General features: G+C 58.7%; 1 protein-coding gene across 1 annotated transcript in view; it reads right to left on the reverse strand.

Moving 5' to 3' along the window:
- Positions 1-27,694, reverse strand: part of LOC140418170 (protein mono-ADP-ribosyltransferase PARP14-like) — a 314,190-nt gene that overhangs the window by 76,914 nt on the left and 209,582 nt on the right. The gene's annotated exons all lie outside the window — the stretch shown is intronic.

Consider the following 27,694-nt stretch of genomic DNA (forward strand, 5'->3'; position numbering starts at 1 on the left):
TAACCTCCTCCAACCCCTACACCCCTCCCAATCTCTGTAACCTCCTCCAGCCCCCTACACCCCTCCCTATCTCTGTAACCACCTCCATCCCTACACCCCTCCCAATCTCTGTAACCTCCTCCAAACCCTACACCCCTCCCTGTCTCTGTAACCTCCTCCAGCCCCTACACCCCTCCCTATCTCTGTAACCTCCTCCAGCCCCACAATCCTCCCTGTCTCTGTAACCTCCTCCAGCCCCTACACCCCTCCCTATCTCTGTAACCTCCTCCAGCCCCTACAATCCTCCCTGTCTCTATAACCTCCTCCATCCCCTACACCCCTCCCGACCTCGGTAACCTCCTCCAGCCCCCTACACCCCTCCCTATCTCTGTAACCTCCTCCAGCCCCCTGCACACCTCCCTATCTCTGTAACCTCCCCCAGCCCCTACACCCGTCCCTATCTCTGTAACCACCTCCAGCCCTGAAAACCCTCCCTATCTCTGTAACCTCCTCCAGCCCCTACAACCCTCCCTATCTCTGTAACCACCTCCAGCCCCTACACCCCTCCCTATCTCTGTAACCTCCTCCAACCCCTACACCCCTCCCAATCTCTGTAACCTCCTCCAGCCCCCTACACCCCTCCCTATCTCTGTAACCTCCTCCAGCCCCCTACACCCCTCCCAATCTCTGTAACCTCCTCCAGCCCCCTACACCCCTCCCTATCTCTGTAACCCCCTCCAGCCCCTACAACCCTCACTATCTCTGTAACCTCCCCAGCCCCCTACACCCCTCCTTATCTCTGTAACCTCCTCCAGCCCCTACACCCCTCCCTATCACTTTAACCTCCTCCAGCCCCCTACACCCCTCCCTATCTCTGTAAACTCCTCCAGCCCCCTACAACCCTCCCTATCTCTGTAACCTCCTCCAGCCCCCTACACCCCTCCCTATCTCTGTAACCTCCTCTAGCCCCCACACCCCTCCCTATCTCTGTAACCTCCTCTAGCACCCACACCCCTCCCTATCTCTGTAACCTCCTCCAGCCCCTACGCCCCTCCCTATCTCTGTAACCTCCTCAAGCCCCCTACACCCCTCCCGATCTCTGTAACCTCCTCCAGCCCCCTACACCCCTCCCTATCTCTCTAACCTCCTCCAGCCCCCTACACCACTCCCTATCTCTGTAACCTCCCCCAGCCCCCTACACCCCTCCCTATCTCTGTAACCTCCTCCAGCCCCTACACCCCTCCCTATCTCTGTAACCTCCTCCAGCCCCTTCAACCCTCCCTATCTCTGCAACCTCCTCCAGCCCCTACACCCCTCCCTATCTATGTAACCACCTCCATCCCCTACAACCCTCCCTATCTCTGTAACCTCCTCCAGCCCCTGCACCCCTCCATATCTCTGTAACCAACTTCAGCCCCTACACCCCTCCCTATCTCTGTAACCACCTCCATCCCCTACAACCCTCCCTATCTCTGTAACCTCCCCCAGCCCCTACACCCCTCCCTATCTCTGTAACCACCTCCAGCCCTGAAAACCCTCCCTATCTCTGTAACCTCCTCCAGCCCCTACAACCCTCCCTATCTCTGTAACCACCTCCAGCCCCTACACCCCTCCCTATCTCTGTAACCTCCTCCAACCCCTACACCCCTCCCAATCTCTGTAACCTCCTCCAGCCCCCTACACCCCTCCCTATCTCTGTAACCTCCTCCAGCCCCCTACACCCCTCCCAATCTCTGTAACCTCCTCCAGCCCCCTACACCCCTCCCTATCTCTGTAACCTCCTCCAGCCCCTACAACCCTCACTATCTCTGTAACCTCCCCCAGCCCCCTATACCCCTCCTTATCTCTGCAACCTCCTCCAGCCCCTACACCCCTCCCTATCTCTGTAACCTCCTCCCGTCCCCTACAACCCTCCCTATCTCTGTACCCTCCTCCAGCCCCTACAACCCTCCCTATCTCTGTAACCACCTCCAGCCCCTACACCCCTCCCTATCTCTGTAACCTCCTCCAACCCCTACACCCCTCCCAATCTCTGTAACCTCCTCCAGCCTCCTACACCCCTCCCTATCTCTGTAACCTCCTCCAGCCCCCTACACCCCTCCCAATCTCTGTAACCTCCTCCAGCCCCCTACACCCCTCCCTATCTCTGTAACCTCCTCCAGCCCCTACAACCCTCACTATCTCTGTAACCTCCCCCAGCCCCCTACACCCCTCCTTATCTCTGTAACCTCCTCCAGCCCCTACACCCCTCCCTATCTCTGTAACCTCCTCCCGTCCCCTACAACCCTCCCTATCTCTGTAACCTCCTCCAGCCCCCTACACCCCTCCCAATCTCTGTAACCTCCTCCAGCCCCCTACAACCCTCCCTATCTCTGTAACCTCCTCCAGCCCCCTACACCCCTCCCTATCTCTGTAACCTCCTCCAGCCCCTATACCCCTCCCTATCTCTGTAACCTCCTCCAGCCCCTACACCCCTCCCTATCTCTGTAACCTCCTCCAGCCCCTACAACCCTCCCTATCTCTGTAACCTCCTCCAGTCCCTACACCCCTCCCTATCTCTGTAACCTCCTCCAGCCCCCTACAACCCTCCCTATCTCTGTAACCTCCTCCAGCCCCTACAACCCTCCCTATCTCTGTAACCTCCTCCAGCCCCTATACCCCTCCCTATCTCTGTAACCTCCTCCAGCCCCTACACCCCTCCCTATCTCTGTAACCTCCTCCAGCCCCTACAACCCTCCCTATCTCTGTAACCTCCTCCAGTCCCTACACCCCTCCCTATCTCTGTAACCTACTCCAGCCCCCACACCCCTCCCTATCTCTGTAACCTCCTCTAGCCCCCACACCCCTCCCTATCTCTGTAACCTCCTCCAGCCCCTACACCCCTCCCTATCTCTGTAACCTCCTCCAGCCCCCACACCCCTCCCTATCTCTGTAACCTCCTCCAGCCCCTACGCCCCTCCCTATCTCTGTAACCTCCTCCAGCCCCCTACACCCCTCCCTATCTCTGTAACCTCCTCCAGCCCCCTACACCCCTCCCTATCTCTGTAACCTCCTCCAGGCCCCTACAACCCTCCCTATCTCTGTAACCTCCTCCAGCCCCTATACCCCTCCCTATCTCTGTAACCTCCTCCAGCCCCTACACCCCTCCCTATCTCTGTAACCTCCTCCAGCCCCTACACCCCTCCCTAGCTCTGTAACCTCCTCCAGCCCCTACAACCCTCCCTATCTCTGTAACCTCCTCCAGTCCCTACACCCCTCCCTATCTGTAACCTCCTCCAGCCCCTACAACCCTCCCTATCTCTGTAACCTCCTCCAGCCCCTATACCCCTCACTATCTCTGTAACCTCCTCCAGCCCCTACAACCCTCCCTATCTCTGTAACCTCCTCCAGCCCCTATACCCCTCCCTATCTCTGTAACCTCCTCCAGCCCCTACACCCCTCCCTATCTCTGTAACCTCCTCCAGCCCCTACACCCCTCCCTATCTCTGTAACCTCCTCCAGCCCCTAAACTCCTCCCTATCTCTGTAACCTCCTCCAGCCCACTACACCCCTCCCTATCTCTGTAACCTCCTCCAGCCCCTACACCCCTCCCTATCTCTGTAACCTCCTCCAGCCCCTACACCCCTCCCTATCTCTGTAACCTCCTCCAGCCCCTACACCCCTCCCTATCTCTGTAACCTCCTCCAGCCCCTACACTCCTCCCTATCTCTGTAACCTCCTCCAGCCCACTACACCCTCCCTATCTCTGTAACCTCCTCCAGCCCCTACACCCCTCCCTATCTCTGTAACCTCCTCCAGCCCCTACACCCCTCCCTATCTCTGTAACCTCCTCCAGCCCCTACACCCCTCCCTATCTCTGTAACCTCCTCCAGCCCCCTACAACCCTCCCTATCTCTGTAACCTCCCCCAGCCCACTACACCCCTCCCTATCTCTGTAACCTCCTCCAGCCCCTTCACCCCTCCCTATCTCTGCAACCTCCTCCAGCCCCTACACCCCTCCCTTTCTATGTAACCACCTCCATCCCCTACAACACTCCCTATCTCTGTAACCTCCTCCAGCCCCTACACCCCTCCCTATCTCTGTAACCACCTTCAGCCCCGACAACCCTCCCTATCTCTGTAACCTCCTCCAGCCCCTACAACCCTCCCTATCTCTGTAACCAGCTCCAGCCCCTACACCCCTCCCTATCTCTGTAACCATCTCCATCCCTACACCCCTCCCAATCTCTGTAACCTCCTCCAACCCCTACACCCCTCCCTATCTCTGTAACCTCCTCCATCCCCTACACCCCTCCCTATCTCGGTAACCTCCTCCAGCCCCTACACCCCTCCCTATCTCTGTAACCACCTCCATCCCTACACCTTCCCTATCTCTGTAACCTCCTCCATCCCCTACACCCCTCCCTATCTCTGTAACCTCCTCCAGCCCCCTACGCCCCTCCCTATCTCTGTAATCTCCTCCAGCCCCCACACCCCTCCCTATCTCTGTAACCTCCTCCAGCCCCCTACACACCTCCCTATCTCTGTAACCTCCCGCAGCCCCCTACACCCCTCCCTATCTCTGTAACCTCCTCCAGCCCCTACACCCCTCCCTATCTCTGTAACCTCCTCCAGCCCCCTACAACCCTCCCTATCTCTGTAACCTCCCACAGCCCCGTACACCCCTCCCTATCTCTGTAACCTCCTCCAGCCCCTTCACCCCTCCCTATCTCTGCAACCTCCTCCAGCCCCTACACCCCTCCCTATCTATGTAACCACTCCATCCCCTACAACCCTCCCTATCTCTGTAACCTCCTCCAGCCCCTACACCCCTCCCTATCTCTGTAACCACCTCCAGCCCCTACACCCCTCCCTATCTCTGTAACCTCCTCCAACCCCTACACCCCTCCCAATCTCTGTAACCTCCTCCAGCCACCTACACGCCTCCCTATCTCTGTAACCTCCTCCAGCCCCCTACACCCCTCCCAATCTCTGTAACCTCCTCCAGCCCCCTACACCCCTCCCTATCTCTGTAACCCCCTCCAGCCCCTACAACCCTCACTATCTCTGTAACCTCCCCAGCCCCCTACACCCCTCCTTATCTCTGTAACCTCCTCCAGCCCCTACACCCCTCCCTTTCTCTGTAACCTCCTCCCGCCCCCTACAACCCTCCCTATCACTTTAACCTCCTCCAGCCCCCTACACCCCTCCCTATCTCTGTAACCTCCTCCAGCCCCCTACAACCCTCCCTATCTCGGTAACCTCCTCCAGCCCCCTACACCCCTCCCTATCTCTGTAACCTCGTCTAGCCCCCACACCCCTCCCTATCTCTGTAACCTCCTCTAGCCCCCACACCCCTCCCTATCTCTTAACCTCCTCCAGCCCCTACGCCCCTCCCTATCTCTGTAACCTCCTCCAGCCCCCTACACCCCTCCCGATCTCTGTAACCTCCTCCAGCCCCCTACACCCCTCCCTATCTCTGCGACCTCCTCCAGCCCCCTACACCCCTCCCTATCTCTGTAACCTACCCCAGCCCCCTACACCCCTCCCTATCTCTGTAACCTCCCGCAGCCCCCTACACCCCTCCCTATCTCTGTAACCTCCTCCAGCCCCTACACCCCTCCCTATCTCTGTAACCTCCTCCCGTCCCCTACAACCCTCCCTATCTCTGTAACCTCCTCCAGCCCCTACAACCCTCCCTATCTCTGTAACCACCTCCAGCCCCTACACCCCTCCCTATCTCTGTAACCTCCTCCAACCCCTACACCCCTCCCAATCTCTGTAACCTCCTCCAGCCTCCTACACCCCTCCCTATCTCTGTAACCTCCTCCAGCCCCCTACACCCCTCCAAATCTCTGTAACCTCCTCCAGCCCCCTACACCCCTCCCTATCTCTGTAACCTCCTCCAGCCCCTACAACCCTCACTATCTCTGTAACCTCCCCCAGCCCCCTACACCCCTCCTTATCTCTGTAACCTCCTCCAGCCCCTACACCCCTCCCTATCTCTGTAACCTCCTCCCGTCCCCTACAACCCTCCCTATCTCTGTAACCTCCTCCAGCCCCCTACACCCCTCCCAATCTCTGTAACCTCCTCCAGCCCCCTACAACCCTCCCTATCTCTGTAACCTCCTCCAGCCCCCTACACCCCTCCCTATCTCTGTAACCTCCTCCAGCCCCTATACCCCTCCCTATCTCTGTAACCTCCTCCAGCCCCTACACCCCTCCCTATCTCTGTAACCTCCTCCAGCCCCTACAACCCTCCCTATCTCTGTAACCTCCTCCAGTCCCTACACCCCTCCCTATCTCTGTAACCTCCTCCAGCCCCCTACAACCCTCCCTATCTCTGTAACCTCCTCCAGCCCCTACAACCCTCCCTATCTCTGTAACCTCCTCCAGCCCCTATACCCCTCCGTATCTCTGTAACCTCCTCCAGCCCCTACACCCCTCCCTATCTCTGTAACCTCCTCCAGCCCCTACAACCCTCCCTATCTCTGTAACCTCCTCCAGTCCCTACACCCCTCCCTATCTCTGTAACCTACTCCAGCCCCCACACCCCTCCCTATCTCTGTAACCTCCTCTAGCCCCCACACCCCTCCCTATCTCTGTAACCTCCTCCAGCCCCTACACCCCTCCCTATCTCTGTAACCTCCTCCAGCCCCCACACCCCTCCCTATCTCTGTAACCTCCTCCAGCCCCTACGCCCCTCCCTATCTCTGTAACCTCCTCCAGCCCCCTACACCCCTCCCTATCTCTGTAACCTCCTCCAGCCCCCTACACCCCTCCCTATCTCTGTAACCTCCTCCAGGCCCCTACAACCCTCCCTATCTCTGTAACCTCCTCCAGCCCCTATACCCCTCCCTATCTCTGTAACCTCCTCCAGCCCCTACACCCCTCCCTATCTCTGTAACCTCCTCCAGCCCCTACACCCCTCCCTAGCTCTGTAACCTCCTCCAGCCCCTACAACCCTCCCTATCTCTGTAACCTCCTCCAGTCCCTACACCCCTCCCTATCTCTGTAACCTCCTCCAGCCCCTACAACCCTCCCTATCTCTGTAACCTCCTCCAGCCCCTATACCCCTCACTATCTCTGTAACCTCCTCCAGCCCCTACAACCCTCCCTATCTCTGTAACCTCCTCCAGCCCCTATACCCCTCCCTATCTCTGTAACCTCCTCCAGCCCCTACACCCCTCCCTATCTCTGTAACCTCCTCCAGCCCCTACACCCCTCCCTATCTCTGTAACCTCCTCCAGCCCCTAAACTCCTCCCTATCTCTGTAACCTCCTCCAGCCCACTACACCCCTCCCTATCTCTGTAACCTCCTCCAGCCCCTACACCCCTCCCTATCTCTGTAACCTCCTCCAGCCCCTACACCCCTCCCTATCTCTGTAACCTCCTCCAGCCCCTACACCCCTCCCTATCTCTGTAACCTCCTCCAGCCCCTACACTCCTCCCTATCTCTGTAACCTCCTCCAGCCCACTACACCCTCCCTATCTCTGTAACCTCCTCCAGCCCCTACACCCCTCCCTATCTCTGTAACCTCCTCCAGCCCCTACACCCCTCCCTATCTCTGTAACCTCCTCCAGCCCCTACACCCCTCCCTATCTCTGTAACCTCCTCCAGCCCCCTACAACCCTCCCTATCTCTGTAACCTCCCCCAGCCCACTACACCCCTCCCTATCTCTGTAACCTCCTCCAGCCCCTTCACCCCTCCCTATCTCTGCAACCTCCTCCAGCCCCTACACCCCTCCCTTTCTATGTAACCACCTCCATCCCCTACAACACTCCCTATCTCTGTAACCTCCTCCAGCCCCTACACCCCTCCCTATCTCTGTAACCACCTTCAGCCCCGACAACCCTCCCTATCTCTGTAACCTCCTCCAGCCCCTACAACCCTCCCTATCTCTGTAACCAGCTCCAGCCCCTACACCCCTCCCTATCTCTGTAACCATCTCCATCCCTACACCCCTCCCAATCTCTGTAACCTCCTCCAACCCCTACACCCCTCCCTATCTCTGTAACCTCCTCCATCCCCTACACCCCTCCCTATCTCGGTAACCTCCTCCAGCCCCTACACCCCTCCCTATCTCTGTAACCACCTCCATCCCTACACCTTCCCTATCTCTGTAACCTCCTCCATCCCCTACACCCCTCCCTATCTCTGTAACCTCCTCCAGCCCCCTACGCCCCTCCCTATCTCTGTAATCTCCTCCAGCCCCCACACCCCTCCCTATCTCTGTAACCTCCTCCAGCCCCCTACACACCTCCCTATCTCTGTAACCTCCCGCAGCCCCCTACACCCCTCCCTATCTCTGTAACCTCCTCCAGCCCCTACACCCCTCCCTATCTCTGTAACCTCCTCCAGCCCCCTACAACCCTCCCTATCTCTGTAACCTCCCACAGCCCCGTACACCCCTCCCTATCTCTGTAACCTCCTCCAGCCCCTTCACCCCTCCCTATCTCTGCAACCTCCTCCAGCCCCTACACCCCTCCCTATCTATGTAACCACTCCATCCCCTACAACCCTCCCTATCTCTGTAACCTCCTCCAGCCCCTACACCCCTCCCTATCTCTGTAACCACCTCCAGCCCCTACACCCCTCCCTATCTCTGTAACCTCCTCCATCCGCCAACACCCCTCCCAATCTCTGTAACCTCCTCCAGCCACCTACACGCCTCCCTATCTCTGTAACCTCCTCCAGCCCCCTACACCCCTCCCAATCTCTGTAACCTCCTCCAGACCCTACACCCCTCCCTATCTCTGTAACCCCCTCCAGCCCCTACAACCCTCACTATCTCTGTAACCTCCCCAGCCCCCTACACCCCTCCTTATCTCTGTATCCTCCTCCAGCCCCTACACCCCTCCCTTTCTCTGTAACCTCCTCCCGCCCCCTACAACCCTCCCTATCACTTTAACCTCCTCCAGCCCCCTACACCCCTCCCTATCTCTGTAACCTCCTCCAGCCCCCTACAACCCTCCCTATCTCTGTAACCTCCTCCAGCCCCCTACACCCCTCCCTATCTCTGTAACCTCCTCTAGCCCCCACACCCCTCCCTATCTCTGTAACCTCCTCTAGCCCCCACACCCCTCCCTATCTCTTAACCTCCTCCAGCCCCTACGCCCCTCCCTATCTCTGTAACCTCCTCCAGCCCCCTACACCCCTCCCGATCTCTGTAACCTCCTCCAGCCCCCTACACCCCTCCCTATCTCTGCAACCTCCTCCAGCCCCCTACACCCCTCCCTATCTCTGTAACCTACCCCAGCCCCCTACACCCCTCCCTATCTCTGTAACCTCCTCCAGCCCCTACACCCCTCCCTATCTCTGTAACCTCCTCCAGCCCCCTACAACCCTCCCTATCTCTGTAACCTCCCCCAGCCCCCTACACCCCTCCCTATCTCTGTAACCTCCTCCAGACCCTTCACCCCTCCCTATCTCTGCAACCTCATCCAGCCCCTACACCCCTCCCTATCTATGTAACCACCTCCATCCCCTACAACCCTCCCTATCTCTGTAACCTCCTCCAGCCCCTACACCCCTCCCTATCTCTGTAACCACCTTCAGCCCCTACACCCCTCCCTATCTCTGTAACCACCTCCATCCCCTACAACCCTCCCTATCTCTGTAACCTCCCCCAGCCCCTACACCCCTCCCTATCGCTGTAACCACCTCCAGCCCTGAAAACCCTCCCTATCTCTGTAACCTCCTCCAGCCCCTACAGCCCTCCCTATCTCTGTAACCACCTCCAGCCCCTACACCCCTCCCTATCTCTGTAACCTCCTCCAACCCCTACACCCCTCCCAATCTCTGTAACCTCCTCCAGCCCCCTACACCCCTCCCTATCTCTGTAACCTCCTCCAGCCCCCTACACCCCTCCCAATCTCTGTAACCCCCTCCAGCCCCTACAACCCTCACTATCTCTGTAACCTCCCCAGCCCCCTACACCCCTCCTTATCTCTGTAACCTCCTCCAGCCCCTACACCCCTCCCTTTCTCTGTAACCTCCTCCCGCCCCCTACAACCATCCCTATCACTTTAACCTCCTCCAGCCCCCTACACCCCTCCCTATCTCTGTAACCTCCTCCAGCCCCCTACACCCCTCCCTATCTCTGTAACCTCCTTTAGCCCCCACACCCCTCCCTATCTCTGTAACCTCCTCTAGCCCCCACACCCCTCCCTATCTCTTAACCTCCTCCAGCCCCTACGCCCCTCCCTATCTCTGTAACCTCCTCCAGCCCCCTACACCCCTCCCTATCTCTGTAACCTCCTCCAGCCCCCTACACCCCTCCCTATCTCTGTAACCTCCTCCAGCCCCCTACACCCCTCCCTATCTCTGTAACCTCCCCCAGCCCCCTACACCCCTCCCTATCTCTGTAACCTCCTCCAACCCCTACACCCCTCCCTATCTCTGTAACCTCCTCCAGCCCCCTACAACCCTCCCTATCTCTGTAACCTCCCCCAGCCCCCTACACCCCTAACTATCTCTGTAACCTCCTCCAGCCCCTTCACCCCTCCCTATCTCTGCAACCTCCTCCAGCCCCTACACCCCTCCCTATCTATGTAACCACCTCCATCCCCTACAACCCTCCCTATCTCTGTAACCTCCTCCAGCCCCTACACCCCTCCCTATCTCTGTAACCACCTTCAGCCCCTACACCACTCCCTATCTCTGTAACCACCTCCATCCCCTACAACACTCCCTATCTCTGTAACCTCCCCCAGCCCCTACACCCCTCCCTATCTCTGTAACCACCTCCAGCCCTGAAAACCCTCCCTATCTCTGTAACCTCCTCCAGCCCCTACAGCCCTCCCTGTCTCTGTAACCACCTCCAGCCCCTACACCCCTCCCTATCTCTGTAACCTCCTCCAACCCCTACACCCCTCCCAATCTCTGTAACCTCCTCCAGCCCCCTACACCCCTCCCTATCTCTGTAACCTCCTCCAGCCCCCTACACCCCTCCCAATCTCTGTAACCTCCTCCAGCCCCCTACACCCCTCCCTATCTCTGTAACCTCCTCCAGCCCCTACAACCCTCACTATCTCTGTAACCTCCCCCAGCCCCCTACACCCCTCCTTATCTCTGTAACCTCCTCCAGCCCCGACACCCCTCCCTTTCTCTGTAACCTCCTCCCGTCCCCTACAACCCTCCCTATCTCTGTAACCTCCTCCAGCCCCCTACACCCCTTCCTATCTCTGTAACCTCCTCTAGCCCCCACACCCCTCCCTATCTCTGTAACCTCCTCTAGCCCCCACACCCCTCCCTATCTCTGTAACCTCCTCCAGCCCCTACGCCCCTCCCTATCTCTGTAACCTCCTCCAGCCCCCCACACTCCTCCCTATCTCTGTAACCTCCTCCAGCCCCCTACACCCCTCCCTATCTCTGTAACCTCCTCCAGGCCCCTACAACCCTCCCTATCTCTGTAACCTCCTCCAGCCCCTATACCCCTCCCTATCTCTGTAACCTCCTCCAGCCCCCACACCCCTCCCTATCTCTGTAACCTCCTCCAGCCCCTACAACCCTCCCTATCTCTGTAACCTCCTCCAGTCCCTGCACCCCTCCCTATCTCTGTAACCTACTCCAGCCCCCACACCCCTCCCTATCTCTGTAACCTCCTCTAGCCCCCACACCCCTCCCTATCTCTGTAACCTCCTCCAGCCCCTACGCCCCTCCCTATCTCTGTAACCTCCTCCAGCCCCTACACCCTCCCTATCTCTGTAACCTCCTCCAGCCCCCTACACCCCTCCCTATCTCTGTAACCTACTCCAGGCTCCTACAACCCTCCCTATCTCTGTAACCTCCACCAGCCCCCACACCCCTCCCTATCTCTGTAACCTCCTCTAGCCCCCACACCCCTCCCTATCTCTGTAACCTCCTCCAGCCCCTACGCCCCTCCCTATCTCTGTAACCTCCTCCAGCCCCCTACACCCCTCCCTATCTCTGTAACCTCCTCCAGCCGCTACAACCCTCCCTATCTCTGTAACCTTCTCCAGTCCCTACACCCCTCCCTATCTCTGTAACCTCCTCCAGCCCCTACAACCCTCCCTATCTCTGTAACCTCCTCCAGCCCCATACCCCTCCCTATCTCTGTAACCTCCTCCAGCCCCTACAACCCTCCCTATCTCTGTAACCTCCTCCAGCCCCTATACCCCTCCCTATCTCTGTAACCTCCTCCAGCCCCTACACCCCTCCTTATCTCTGTAACCTCCTCCAGCCCCTACACCCCTCCCTATCTCTGTAACCTCCTCCAGCCCCTACACTCCTCCCTATCTCTGTAACCTCCTCCAGCCCACTACACCCCTCCCTATCTCTGTAACCTCCTCCAGCCCCTACACCCCTCCCTATCTCTGTAACCTCCTCCAGCCCCTACACCCCTCCCTATCTCTGTAACCTCCTCCAGCCCCTACACCCCTCCCTATCTCTGTAACCTCCTCCAGCCCTACACTCCTCCCTATCTCTGTAACCTCCTCTAGCCCACTACACCCCTCCCTATCTCTGTAACCTCCTCCAGCCCCTACACCCCTCCCTATCTCTGTAACCTCCTCCAGCCCCTACACCCCTCCCTATCTCTGTAACCTCCTCCAGCCCCTACACCCCTCCCTATCTCTGTAACCTCCTCCAGCCCCTACACCCCTCCCTATCTCTGTAACCTCCTCCAGCCCCTACACCCCTCCCTATCTCTGTAACCTCCTCCAGCCCCTACACCCCTCCCTATCTCTGTAACCTCCTCCAGCCCCTACACCCTTCCCTATCTCTGTAACCTCCTCCAGCCCACTGCACCCCTCCCTATCTCTGTAACCTCCTCCAACCCCTACACCCCTCCCTATCTCTGTAACCTCCTCCAGCCCCTACACCCCTCCCTATCTCTGTAACCTCCTCCAGCCCCTACACCCCTCCCTATCTCTGTAACCTCCTCCAGCCCCTACACCCCTCCCTATCTCTGTAACCTCCTCTAGGCCCCACACCCCTCCCTATCTCTGTAAACTCCTCCAGCCCCCTACACCCCTCCCTATCTCTGTAACCTCCTCCAGCCCCCTACACCCCTCCCTATCTCTGTAACCTCCTCCAGCCCCCTACACCCCTCCCTATCTCTGTAACCTCCTCCAGCCCCTACACCCCTTCCTATCTCTGTAACCTCCTCCAGCCCCCTACACCCCTCCCTATCTCTGTAACCTCCTCCAGCCCCTACACCCCTCCCTATCTCTGTAACCTCCTCCAGCCCCCTACACCCCTCCCTATCTCTGTAACCTCCTCCAGCCCCTACACCCCTCCCTATCTCTGTAACCTCCTCCAGCCCCTACACCCCTCCCTATCTCTGTAACCTCCTCCAACTCCCTACAACCCTCCCTATCTCTGTAACCTCCCCCAGCCCCTACACCCCTCCCTATCTCTGTAACCTCCTCCAGCCCCTACAACCCTCCCTATCTCTGTAACCTCCTCCAGCCCCTACAACCCTCACTATCTCTGTAACCTCCTCCAGCCCCTACGCCCCTCCCTATCTCTGTAACCTCCTCCAGCCCCCTACACCCCTCCCTATCTCTGTAACCTCCTCCAGGCCCCTACAACCCTCCCTATCTCAGTAACCTCCTCCAGCCCCTACAACCCTCCCAATCTCTGTAACCTCCTCCAGCCCCCTACACCCCTCCCTATCTCTGTAACATCCTCCAGCACCCTACACCCCTCCCTATCTCTGTAACCTCCTCTAGCCCCCACACCCCTCCCTATCTCTGTAACCTCCTCTAGCCCCCACACCCCTCCCTATCTCTGTAACCTCCTCCAGCCCCTACACCCCTCCCTATCTCTGTAACCTCCTCCAGTCCCTACAACCCTCCCTATCTCTGTAACCTCCTCCAGCCCCCTACAGCCCTCCCTATCTCTGTAACCTCCTCTCGCCCCCACACCCCTCCCTATCTCTGTAACCTCCTCCAGCCCACTACACCCCTCCCTATCTCTGTAACCTCCTCCAGCCCCTACACCCCTCCCTATCTCTGTAACCTCCTCCAGCCCCTACACCCCTCCCTATCTCTGTAACCTCCTCCAGCCCCTACACCCCTCCCTATCTCTGTAACCTCCTCCAGCCCTACACTCCTCCCTATCTCTGTAACCTCCTCCAGCCCACTACACCCCTCCCTATCTCTGTAACCTCCTCCAGCCCCTACACCCCTCCCTATCTCTGTAACCTCCTCCAGCCCCTACACCCCTCCCTATCTCTGTAACCTCCTCCAGCCCCTACACCCCTCCCTATCTCTGTAACCTCCTCCAGCCCCTACACCCCTCCCTATCTCTGTAACCTCCTCCAGCCCCTACACCCCTCCCTATCTCTGTAACCTCCTCCAGCCCCTACACCCCTCCCTATCTCTGTAACCTCCTCCAGCCCCTACACCCTTCCCTATCTCTGTAACCTCCTCCAGCCCACTGCACCCCTCCCTATCTCTGTAACCTCCTCCAACCCCTACACCCCTCCCTATCTCTGTAACCTCCTCCAGCCCCTACACCCCTCCCTATCTCTGTAACCTCCTCCAGCCCCTACACCCCTCCCTATCTCTGTAACCTCCTCCAGCCCCTACACCCCTCCCTATCTCTGTAACCTCCTCTAGGCCCCACACCCCTCCCTATCTCTGTAAACTCCTCCAGCCCCCTACACCCCTCCCTATCTCTGTAACCTCCTCCAGCCCCCTACACCCCTCCCTATCTCTGTAACCTCCTCCAGCCCCCTACACCCCTCCCTATCTCTGTAACCTCCTCCAGCCCCTACACCCCTTCCTATCTCTGTAACCTCCTCCAGCCCCCTACACCCCTCCCTATCTCTGTAACCTCCTCCAGCCCCTACACCCCTCCCTATCTCTGTAACCTCCTCCAACTCCCTACAACCCTCCCTATCTCTGTAACCTCCCCCAGCCCCTACACCCCTCCCTATCTCTGTAACCTCCTCCAGCCCCTACAACCCTCCCTATCTCTGTAACCTCCTCCAGCCCCTACAACCCTCACTATCTCTGTAACCTCCTCCAGCCCCTACGCCCCTCACTATCTCTGTAACCTCCTCCAGCCCCCTACACCCCTCCCTATCTCTGTAACCTCCTCCAGGCCCCTACAACCCTCCCTATCTCAGTAACCTCCTCCAGCCCCTACAACCCTCCCAATCTCTGTAACCTCCTCCAGCCCCCTACACCCCTCCCTATCTTTGTAACCTCCTCCAGCACCCTACACCCCTCCCTATCTCTGTAACCTCCTCTAGCCCCCACACCCCTCCCTATCTCTGTAACCTCCTCTAGCCCCCACACCCCTCCCTATCTCTGTAACCTCCTCCAGCCCCTACACCCCTCCCTATCTCTGTAACCTCCTCCAGTCCCTACAACCCTCCCTATCTCTGTAACCTCCTCCAGCCCCCTACAGCCCTCCCTATCTCTGTAACCTCCTCTCGCCCCCACACCCCTCCCTATCTCTGTAACCTCCTCCAGCCCCTACACCCCTCCCTATCTCTGTAACCTCCTCCAGTCCCTACAACCCTCCCTATCTCTGTAACCTCCTCCAGCCCCTACACCCCTCCCTATCTCTGTAACCTCCTCCAGCCCCTACACCCCTCCCTATCTCTGTAACCTCCTCCAGCCCCTACACCCCTCCCTATCTCTGTAACCTCCTCCATCCCCTACACTCCTCCCTATCTCTGTAACCTCCTCCAGCCCACTACACCCCTAGCTATCTCTGTAACCTCGTCCAGTCCCTACACCCCTCCCTATCTCTGTAACCTCCTCCAGCCCCTACACCCCTCCCTATCTCTGTAACCTCCTCCAGCCCCTACACCCCTCCCTATCTCTGTAACCTCCTCTAGCCCCCACACCCCTCCCTATCTCTGTAACCTCCTCCAGCCCCAACACCCCTCCCTATCTCTGTAACCTCCTCCAGCCCCTACACCCCTCCCTATCTCTGTAACCTCTTCCAGCCCCTACACCCCTCCCTATCTCTGTAACCTCCTCCAGCCCCTACACTCCTCCCTATCTCTGTAACCTCCTCCAGCCCACTACACCCCTCCCTATCTCTGTAACCTCCTCCAGCCCCTACACCCCTCCGTATCTCTGTAACCTCCTGCAGCCCCTACACCCCTCCCTATCTCTGTAACCTCCTCCAGCCCCTACACCCCTCCCTATCTCTGTAACCTCCTCTAGCCCCCACACCCCTCCCTATCTCTGTAAACTCCTCCAGCCCCCTACACCCCTCCCTATCTCTGTAACCTCCTCCAGCCCCTTACACCCCTCCCTATCTCTGTAACCTCCTCCAGCCCCCTACACCCCTCCCTATCTCTGTAACCTCCTCCAGCCCCTACACCCCTCCCTATCTCTGTAACCTCCTCCAGCCCCCTACACCCCTCCCTATCTCTGTAACCTCCTCCAGCCCCTACACCCCTCCCTATCTCTGTAACCTCCTCCAGCCCCCTACACCCCTCCCTATCTCTGTAACCTCCTCCAGCCCCTACACCCCTCGCTATCTCTGTAACCTCCTCCAGCCCCTACACCCCTCCCTATCTCTGTAACCTCCTCCAGCCCCCTACAACCCTCCCTATCTCTGTAACCTCCCCCAGCCCCTACACCCCTCCCTATCTCTGTAACCTCCTCCAGCCCCTACAAACCTCCCTATCTCTGTAACCTCCTCCAGCCCCTACAACCCTCCCTATCTCTGTAACCTCCTCCAGCCCCTACGCCCCTCCCTATCACTGTAACCTCCTCCAGCCCCCTACACCCCTCCCTATCTCTGTAACCTCCTCCAGGCCCCTACAACCCTCCCTATCTCTGTAACCTCCTCCAGCCCCTACACTCCTCCCTATCTCTGTAACCTCCTCCAGCCCCCTACACCCCTCCCTATCTCTGTAACCTCCTCCAGCACCCTACACCCCTCCCTATCTCTGTAACCTCCTCTAGCCCCCACACCCCTCCCTATCTCTGTAACCTCCTCTAGCCCCCACACCCCTCCCTATCTCTGTAACCTCCTCCAGCACCTACACCCCTCCCTATCTCTGTAACCTCCTCCAGTCCCTACAACCCTCCCTATTTCTGTAACCTCCTCCAGCCCCCTACACCCCTCCCTATCTCTGTAACCTCCTCTAGCCCCAACACCCCTCCCTATCTCTGTAACCTCCTCCAGCCCCTACACCCCTCCCTATCTCTGTAACCTCCTCCAGTCCCTACAACCCTCCCTATCTCTGTAACCTCCTCCAGCCCCTACACCCCTCCCTATCTCTGTAACCTCCTCCAGCCCCTACACCCCTCCCTATCTCTGTAACCTCCTCCAGCCCCTACACCCCTCCCTATCTCTGTAACCTCCTCCAGCTCCTACACCCCTCCCTATCTCTGTAACCTCCTCCAGCCCCCTACAACCCTCCCTATCTCTGTAACCTCCTCCAGCCCCCTACAACCCTCCCTATCTCTGTAACCTCCTCCAGCCCCTACACCCCTCCCTATCTCTGTAACCTCCTCCAGCCCCTACAACCCTCACTATCTCTGTAACCTCCCCCAGCCCCCTACACGTCTCCTTATCTCTGTAACCTCCTCCAGCCCCTACACCCCTCCCTATCTCTGTAACCTCCTCCCGTCCCCTACAACCCTCCCTATCTCTGTAACCTCCTCCAGCCCCCTACACCCCTCCCTATCTCTGTAACCTCCTCCAGCCCCCTACAACCCTCCCTATCTCTGTAACCTCCTCCAGCCCCCTACACCCCTCCCTATCTCTGTAACCTCCTCTAGCCCCCACACCCCTCCCTATCTCTGTAACCTCCTCTAGCCCCCACACCCCTCCCTATCTCTGTAACCTCCTCCAGCCCCTACCCCCCTCCCTATCTCTGTAACCTCCTCCAGCCCCCCACACCCCTCCCTATCTCTGTAACCTCCTTCAGCCCCCTACACCCCTCCCTATCTCTGTAACCTCCTCCAGCCCCCTACACCCCTCCCTATCTCTGTAACCTCCTCTAGCCCCCACACCCCTCCCTATCTCTGTAACCTCCTCTAGCCCCCACACCCCTCCCTATCTCTGTAACCTCCTCCAGCCCCTACGCCCCTCCCTATCTCTGTAACCTCCTCCAGCCCCCCACACCCCTCCCTATCTCTGTAACCTCCTCCAGCCCCCTACACCCCTCCCTATCTCTGTAACCTCCTCCAGGCCCCTACAACCCTCCCTATCTCTGTCGCCTCCTCCAGCCCCTATACCCCTCCCTATCTCTGTAACCTCCTCCAGCCCCTACACCCCTCCCTATCTCTGTAACCTCATCCAGCCCCTACAACCCTCCCTATCTCTGTAACCTCCTCCAGTCCCTACACCCCTCCCTATCTCTGTAACCTCCTCCAGCCCTACACTCCTCCCTATCTCTGTAACCTCCTCCAGCCCACTACACCCCTCCCTATCTCTGTAACCTCCTCCAGCCCCTACACCCCTCCCTATCTCTGTAACCTCCTCCAGCCCCTACACCCCTCCCTATCTCTGTAACCTCCTCCAGCCCCTACACCCCTCCCTATCTCTGTAACCTCCTCCAGCCCCTACACCCCTCCCTATCTCTGTAACCTTCTCCAGCCCCTACACCCCTCCCTATCTCTGTAACCTCCTCCAGCCCCTACACCCCTCCCTATCTCTGTAACCTCCTCCAGCCCCTACACCCCTCCCTATCTCTGTAACCTCCTCCAGCCCACTACACCCCTCCCTATCTCTGTAACCTCCTCCAACCCCTACACCCCTCCCTATCTCTGTAACCGCCTCCAGCCCCTACACCCCTCCCTATCTCTGTAACCTCCTCCAGCCCCTACACCCCTCCCTATCTCTGTAACCTCCTCCAGCCCCTACACCCCTCCCTATCTCTGTAACCTCCTCTAGGCCCCACACCCCTCCCTATCTCTGTAAACTCCTCCAGCCCCCTACACCCCTCCCTATCTCTGTAACCTCCTCCAGCCCCCTACACCCCTCCCTATCTCTGTAACCTCCTCCAGCCCCCTACACCCCTCCCTATCTCTGTAACCTCCTCCAGCCCCTACACCCCTTCCTATCTCTGTAACCTCCTCCAGCCCCCTACACCCCTCCCTATCTCTGTAACCTCCTCCAGCCCCTACACCCCTCCCTATCTCTGTAACCTCCTCCAGCCCCCTACACCCCTCCCTATCTCTGTAACCTCCTCCAGCCCCTACACCCCTCCCTATCTCTGTAACCTCCTCCAGCCCCTACACCCCTCCCTATCTCTGTAACCTCCTCCAGCCCCCTACAACCCTCCCTATCTCTGTAACCTCCCCCAGCCCCTACACCCCTCCCTATCTCTGTAACCTCCTCCAGCCCCTACAACCCTCCCTATCTCTGTAACCTCCTCCAGCCCCTACAACCCTCACTATCTCTGTAACCTCCTCCAGCCCCTACGCCCCTCCCTATCTCTGTAACCTCCTCCAGCCCCGTACACCCCTCCCTATCTCTGTAACCTCCTCCAGGCCCCTACAACCCTCCCTATCTCTGTAACCTCCTCCAGCCCCTACAACCCTCCCAATCTCTGTAACCTCCTCCAGCCCCCTACACCCCTCCCTATCTCTGTAACCTCCTCCAGCACCCTACACCCCTCCCTATCTCTGTAACCTCCTCTAGCCCCCACACCCCTCCCTATCTCTGTAACCTCCTCTAGCCCCCACACCCCTCCCTATCTCTGTAACCTCCTCCAGCCCCTACACCCCTCCCTATCTCTGTAACCTCCTCCAGTCCCTACAACCCTCCCTATCTCTGTAACCTCCTCCAGCCCCCTACACCCCTCCCTATCTCTGTAACCTCCTCTCGCCCCCACACCCCTCCCTATCTCTGTAACCTCCTCCAGCCCCTACACCCCTCCCTATCTCTGTAACCTCCTCCAGTCCCTACAACCCTCCCTATCTCTGTAACCTCCTCCAGCCCCTACACCCCTCCCTATCTCTGTAACCTCCTCCAGCCCCTACACCCCTCCCTATCTCTGTAACCTCCTCCAGCCCCTACACCCCTCCCTATCTCTGTAACCTCCTCCAGCCCCTACACTCCTCCCTATCTCTGTAACCTCCTCCAGCCCACTACACCCCTCCCTATCTCTGTAACCTCCTCCAGCCCCTACACCCCTCCCTATCTCTGTAACCTCCTCCAGCCCCTACACCCTTCCCTATCTCTGTAACCTCCTCCAGCCCCTACACCCCTCCCTATCTCTGTAACCTCATCTAGCCCCCACACCCCTCCCTATCTCTGTAACCTCCTCCAGCCCCAACACCCCTCCCTATCTCTGTAACCTCCTCCAGCCCCTACACCCCTCCCTATCTCTGTAACCTCTTCCAGCCCCTACACCCCTCCCTATCTCTGTAACCTCCTCCAGCCCCTACACTCCTCCCTATCTCTGTAACCTCCTCCAGCCCACTACACCCCTCCCTATCTCTGTAACCTCCTCCAGCCCCTACACCCCTCCCTATCTCTGTAACCTCCTCCAGCCCCTACACCCCTCCCTATCTCTGTAACCTCCTCCAGCCCCTACACCCCTCCCTATCTCTGTAACCTCCTCTAGCCCCCACACCCCTCCCTATCTCTGTAAACTCCTCCAGCCCCCTACACCCCTCCCTATCTCTGTAACCTCCTCCAGCCCCCTACACCCCTCCCTATCTCTGTAACCTCCTCCAGCCCGCTACACCCCTCCCTATCTCTGTAACCTCCTCCAGCCCCTACACCCCTCCCTATCTCTGTAACCTCCTCCAGCCCCCTACACCCCTCCCTATCTCTGTAACCTCCTCCAGCCCCTACACCCCTCCCTATCTCTGTAACCTCCTCCAGCCCCCTACACTCCTCCCTATCTCTGTAACCTCCTCCAGCCCCTACACCCCTCCCTATCTCTGTAACCTCCTCCAGCCCCTACACCCCTCCCTATCTCTGTAACCTCCTCCAGCCCCCTACAACCCTCCCTATCTCTGTAACCTCCCCCAGCCCCTACACCCCTCCCTATCTCTGTAACCTCCTCCAGCCCCTACAAACCTCCCTATCTCTGTAACCTCCTCCAGCCCCTACAACCCTCCCTATCTCTGTAACCTCCTCTAGCCCCCACACCCCTCCCTATCTCTGTAACCTCCTCTAGCCCCCACACCCCTCCCTATCTCTGTAACCTCCTCCAGCCCCTACACCCCTCCCTATCTCTGTAACCTCCTCCAGTCCCTACAACCCTCCCTATCTCTGTAACCTCCTCCAGCCCCCTACAGCCCTCCCTATCTCTGTAACCTGCTCTCGCCCCCACACCCCTCCCTATCTCTGTAACCTCCTCCAGCCCACTACACCCCTCCCTATCTCTGTAACCTCCTCCAGCCCCTACACCCCTCCCTATCTCTGTAACCTCCTCCAGCCCCTACACCCCTCCCTATCTCTGTAACCTCCTCCAGCCCCTACACCCCTCCCTATCTCTGTAACCTCCTCCAGCCCTACACTCCTCCCTATCTCTGTAACCTCCTCCAGCCCACTACACCCCTCCCTATCTCTGTAACCTCCTCCAGCCCCTACACCCCTCCCTATCTCTGTAACCTCCTCCAGCCCCTACACCCCTCCCTATCTCTGTAACCTCCTCCAGCCCCTACACCCCTCCCTATCTCTGTAACCTCCTCCAGCCCCTACACCCCTCCCTATCTCTGTAACCTCCTCCAGCCCCTACACCCCTCCCTATCTCTGTAACCTCCTCCAGCCCCTACACCCCTCCCTATCTCTGTAACCTCCTCCAGCCCCTACACCCTTCCCTATCTCTGTAACCTCCTCCAGCCCACTGCACCCCTCCCTATCTCTGTAACCTCCTCCAACCCCTACACCCCTCCCTATCTCTGTAACCTCCTCCAGCCCCTACACCCCTCCCTATCTCTGTAACCTCCTCCAGCCCCTACACCCCTCCCTATCTCTGTAACCTCCTCCAGCCCCTACACCCCTCCCTATCTCTGTAACCTCCTCTAGGCCCCACACCCCTCCCTATCTCTGTAAACTCCTCCAGCCCCCTACACCCCTCCCTATCTCTGTAACCTCCTCCAGCCCCCTACACCCCTCCCTATCTCTGTAACCTCCTCCAGCCCCCTACACCCCTCCCTATCTCTGTAACCTCCTCCAGCCCCTACACCCCTTCCTATCTCTGTAACCTCCTCCAGCCCCCTACACCCCTCCCTATCTCTGTAACCTCCTCCAGCCCCTACACCCCTCCCTATCTCTGTAACCTCCTCCAGCCCCCTACACCCCTCCCTATCTCTGTAACCTCCTCCAGCCCCTACACCCCTCCCTATCTCTGTAACCTCCTCCAGCCCCTACACCCCTCCCAATCTCTGTAACCTCCTCCAACTCCCTACAACCCTCCCTATCTCTGTAACCTCCCCCAGCCCCTACACCCCTCCCTATCTCTGTAACCTCCTCCAGCCCCTACAACCCTCCCTATCTCTGTAACCTCCTCCAGCCCCTACAACCCTCACTATCTCTGTAACCTCCTCCAGCCCCTACGCCCCTCCCTATCTCTGTAACCTCCTCCAGCCCCCTACACCCCTCCCTATCTCTGTAACCTCCTCCAGGCCCCTACAACCCTCCCTATCTCAGTAACCTCCTCCAGCCCCTACAACCCTCCCAATCTCTGTAACCTCCTCCAGCCCCCTACACCCCTCCCTATCTCTGTAACCTCCTCCAGCACCCTACACCCCTCCCTATCTCTGTAACCTCCTCTAGCCCCCACACCCCTCCCTATCTCTGTAACCTCCTCTAGCCCCCACACCCCTCCCTATCTCTGTAACCTCCTCCAGCCCCTACACCCCTCCCTATCTCTGTAACCTCCTCCAGTCCCTACAACCCTCCCTATCTCTGTAACCTCCTCCAGCCCCCTACAGCCCTCCCTATCTCTGTAACCTCCTCTCGCCCCCACACCCCTCCCTATCTCTGTAACCTCCTCCAGCCCCTACACACCTCCCTATCTCTGTAACCTCCTCCAGTCCCTACAACCCTCCCTATCTCTGTAACCTCCTCCAGCCCCTACACCCCTCCCTATCTCTGTAACCTCCTCCAGCCCCTACACCCCTCCCTATCTCTGTAACCTCCTCCAGCCCCTACACCCCTCCCTATCTCTGTAACCTCCTCCATCCCCTACACTCCTCCCTATCTCTGTAACCTCCTCCAGCCCACTACACCCCTCCCTATCTCTGTAACCTCGTCCAGTCCCTACACCCCTCCCTATCTCTGTAACCTCCTCCAGCCCCTACACCCCTCCCTATCTCTGTAACCTCCTCCAGCCCCTACACCCCTCCCTATCTCTGTAACCTCCTCTAGCCCCCACACCCCTCCCTATCTCTGTAACCTCCTCCAGCCCCAACACCCCTCCCTATCTCTGTAACCTCCTCCAGCCCCTACACCCCTCCCTATCTCTGTAACCTCTTCCAGCCCCTACACCCCTCCCTATCTCTGTAACCTCCTCCAGCCCCTACACTCCTCCCTATCTCTGTAACCTCCTCCAGCCCACTACACCCCTCCCTATCTCTGTAACCTCCTCCAGCCCCTACACCCCTCCGTATCTCTGTAACCTCCTCCAGCCCCTACACCCCTCCCTATCTCTGTAACCTCCTCCAGCCCCTACACCCCTCCCTATCTCTGTAACCTCCTCTAGCCCCCACACCCCTCCCTATCTCTGTAAACTCCTCCAGCCCCCTACACCCCTCCCTATCTCTGTAACCTCCTCCAGCCCCTTACACCCCTCCCTATCTCTGTAACCTCCTCCAGCCCCCTACACCCCTCCCTATCTCTGTAACCTCCTCCAGCCCCTACACCCCTCCCTATCTCTGTAACCTCCTCCTGCCCCCTACACCCCTCCCTATCTCTGTAACCTCCTCCAGCCCCTACACCCCTCCCTATTTCTGTAACCTCCTCCAGCCCCCTACACCCCTCCCTATCTCTGTAACCTCCTCCAGCCCCTACACCCCTCGCTATCTCTGTAACCTCCTCCAGCCCCTACACCCCTCCCTATCTCTGTAACCTCCTCCAGCCCCCTACAACCCTCCCTATCTCTGTAACCTCCCCCAGCCCCTACACCCCTCCCTATCTCTGTAACCTCCTCCAGCCCCTACAAACCTCCCTATCTCTGTAACCTCCTCCAGCCCCTACAACCCTCCCTATCTCTGTAACCTCCTCCAGCCCCTACGCCCCTCCCTATCACTGTAACCTCCTCCAGCCCCCTACACCCCTCCCTATCTCTGTAACCTCCTCCAGGCCCCTACAACCCTCCCTATCTCTGTAACCTCCTCCAGCCCCTACACTCCTCCCTATCTCTGTAACCTCCTCCAGCCCCCTACACCCCTCCCTATCTCTGTAACCTCCTCCAGCACCCTACACCCCTCCCTATCTCTGTAACCTCCTCTAGCCCCCACACCCCTCCCTATCTCTGTAACCTCCTCTAGCCCCCACACCCCTCCCTATCTCTGTAACCTCCTCCAGCACCTACACCCCTCCCTATCTCTGTAACCTCCTCCAGTCCCTACAACCCTCCCGATTTCTGTAACCTCCTCCAGCCCCCTACACCCCTCCCTATCTCTGTAACCTCCTCTAGCCCCCACACCCCTCCCTATCTCTGTAACCTCCTCCAGCCCCTACACCCCTCCCTATCTCTGTAACCTCCTCCAGTCCCTACAACCCTCCCTATCTCTGTAACCTCCTCCAGCCCCTACACCCCTCCCTATCTCTGTAACCTCCTCCAGCCCCTACACCCCTCCCTATCTCTGTAACCTCCTCCAGCCCCTACACCCCTCCCTATCTCTGTAACCTCCTCCAGCTCCTACACCCCTCCCTATCTCTGTAACCTCCTCCAGCCCCCTACAACCCTCCCTATCTCTGTAACCTCCTCCAGCCCCCTACAACCCTCCCTATCTCTGTAACCTCCTCCAGCCCCTACACCCCTCCCTATCTCTGTAACCTCCTCCAGCCCCTACAACCCTCACTATCTCTGTAACCTCCCCCAGCCCCCTACACCCCTCCTTATCTCTGTAACCTCCTCCAGCCCCTACACCCCTCCCTATCTCTGTAACCTCCTCCCGTCCCCTACAACCCTCCCTATCTCTGTAACCTCCTCCAGCCCCCTACACCCCTCCCTATCTCTGTAACCTCCTCCCGTCCCCTACAACCCTCCCTATCTCTGTAACCTCCTCCAGCCCCCTACACCCCTCCCTATCTCTGTAACCTCCTCCAGCCCCCTACAACCCTCCCTATCTCTGTAACCTCCTCCAGCCCCCTACACCCCTCCCTATCTCTGTAACCTCCTCTAGCCCCCACACCCCTCCCTATCTCTGTAACCTCCTCTAGCCCCCACACCCCTCCCTATCTCTGTAACCTCCTCCAGCCCCTACGCCCCTCCCTATCTCTGTAACCTCCTCCAGCCCCCCACACCCCTCCCTATCTCTGTAACCTCCTTCAGCCCCCTACACCCCTCCCTATCTCTGTAACCTCCTCCAGCCCCCTACACCCCTCCCTATCTCTGTAACCTCCTCTAGCCCCCACACCCCTCCCTATCTCTGTAACCTCCTCTAGCCCCCACACCCCTCCCTATCTCTGTAACCTCCTCCAGCCCCTACGCCCCTCCCTATCTCTGTAACCTCCTCCAGCCCCCCACACCCCTCCCTATCTCTGTAACCTCCTCCAGCCCCCTACACCCCTCCCTATCTCTGTAACCTCCTCCAGGCCCCTACAACCCTCCCTATCTCTGTCGCCTCCTCCAGCCCCTATACCCCTCCCTATCTCTGTAACCTCCTCCAGCCCCTACACCCCTCCCTATCTCTGTAACCTCATCCAGCCCCTACAACCCTCCCTATCTCTGTAACCTCCTCCAGTCCCTACACCCCTCCCTATCTCTGTAACCTCCTCCAGCCCTACACTCCTCCCTATCTCTGTAACCTCCTCCAGCCCACTACACCCCTCCCTATCTCTGTAACCTCCTCCAGCCCCTACACCCCTCCCTATCTCTGTAACCTCCTCCAGCCCCTACACCCCTCCCTATCTCTGTAACCTCCTCCAGCCCCTACACCCCTCCCTATCTCTGTAACCTCCTCCAGCCCCTACACCCCTCCCTATCTCTGTAACCTCCTCCAGCCCCTACACCCCTCCCTATCTCTGTAACCTCCTCCAGCCCCTACACCCCTCCCTATCTCTGTAACCTCCTCCAGCCCCTACACCCCTCCCTATCTCTGTAACCTCCTCCAGCCCACTACACCCCTCCCTATCTCTGTAACCTCCTCCAACCCCTATACCCCTCCCTATCTCTGTAACCGCCTCCAGCCCCTACACCCCTCCCTATCTCTGTAACCTCCTCCAGCCCCTACACCCCTCCCTATCTCTGTAACCTCCTCCAGCCCCTACACCCCTCCCTATCTCTGTAACCTCCTCTAGGCCCCACACCCCTCCCTATCTCTGTAAACTCCTCCAGCCCCCTACACCCCTCCCTATCTCTGTAACCTCCTCCAGCCCCCTACACCCCTCCCTATCTCTGTAACCTCCTCCAGCCCCCTACACCCCTCCCTATCTCTGTAACCTCCTCCAGCCCCTACACCCCTTCCTATCTCTGTAACCTCCTCCAGCCCCCTACACCCCTCCCTATCTCTGTAACCTCCTCCAGCCCCTACACCCCTCCCTATCTCTGTAACCTCCTCCAGCCCCCTACACCCCTCCCTATCTCTGTAACCTCCTCCAGCCCCTACACCCCTCCCTATCTCTGTAACCTCCTCCAGCCCCTACACCCCTCCCTATCTCTGTAACCTCCTCCAGCCCCCTACAACCCTCCCTATCTCTGTAACCTCCCCCAGCCCCTACACCCCTCCCTATCTCTGTAACCTCCTCCAGCCCCTACAACCCTCCCTATCTCTGTAACCTCCTCCAGCCCCTACAACCCTCACTATCTCTGTAACCTCCTCCAGCCCCTACGCCCCTCCCTATCTCTGTAACCTCCTCCAGCCCCGTACACCACTCCCTATCTCTGTAACCTCCTCCAGGCCCCTACAACCCTCCCTATCTCTGTAACCTCCTCCAGCCCCTACAACCCTCCCAATCTCTGTAACCTCCTCCAGCCCCCTACACCCCTCCCTATCTCTGTAACCTCCTCCAGCACCCTACACCTCTCCCTATCTCTGTAACCTCCTCTAGCCCCCACACCCCTCCCTATCTCTGTAACCTCCTCTAGCCCCCACACCCCTCCCTATCTCTGTAACCTCCTCCAGCCCCTACACCCCTCCCTATCTCTGTAACCTCCTCCAGTCCCTACAACCCTCCCTATCTCTGTAACCTCCTCCAGCCCCCTACACCCCTCCCTATCTCTGTAACCTCCTCTCGCCCCCACACCCCTCCCTATCTCTGTAACCTCCTCCAGCCCCTACACCCCTCCCTATCTCTGTAACCTCCTCCAGCCCCTACACCCCTCCCTATCTCTGTAACCTCATCTAGCCCCCACACCCCTCCCTATCTCTGTAACCTCCTCCAGCCCCAACACCCCTCCCTATCTCTGTAACCTCCTCCAGCCCCTACACCCCTCCCTATCTCTGTAACCTCTTCCAGCCCCTACACCCCTCCCTATCTCTGTAACCTCCTCCAGCCCCTACACTCCTCCCTATCTCTGTAACCTCCTCCAGCCCACTACACCCCTCCCTATCTCTGTAACCTCCTCCAGCCCCTACACCCCTCCCTATCTCTGTAACCTCCTCCAGCCCCTACACCCCTCCCTATCTCTGTAACCTCCTCCAGCCCCTACACCC

Source organism: Scyliorhinus torazame, chromosome 5, assembly GCF_047496885.1.
Source record: "Scyliorhinus torazame isolate Kashiwa2021f chromosome 5, sScyTor2.1, whole genome shotgun sequence".
Lineage (NCBI taxonomy): Eukaryota > Metazoa > Chordata > Chondrichthyes > Carcharhiniformes > Scyliorhinidae > Scyliorhinus > Scyliorhinus torazame.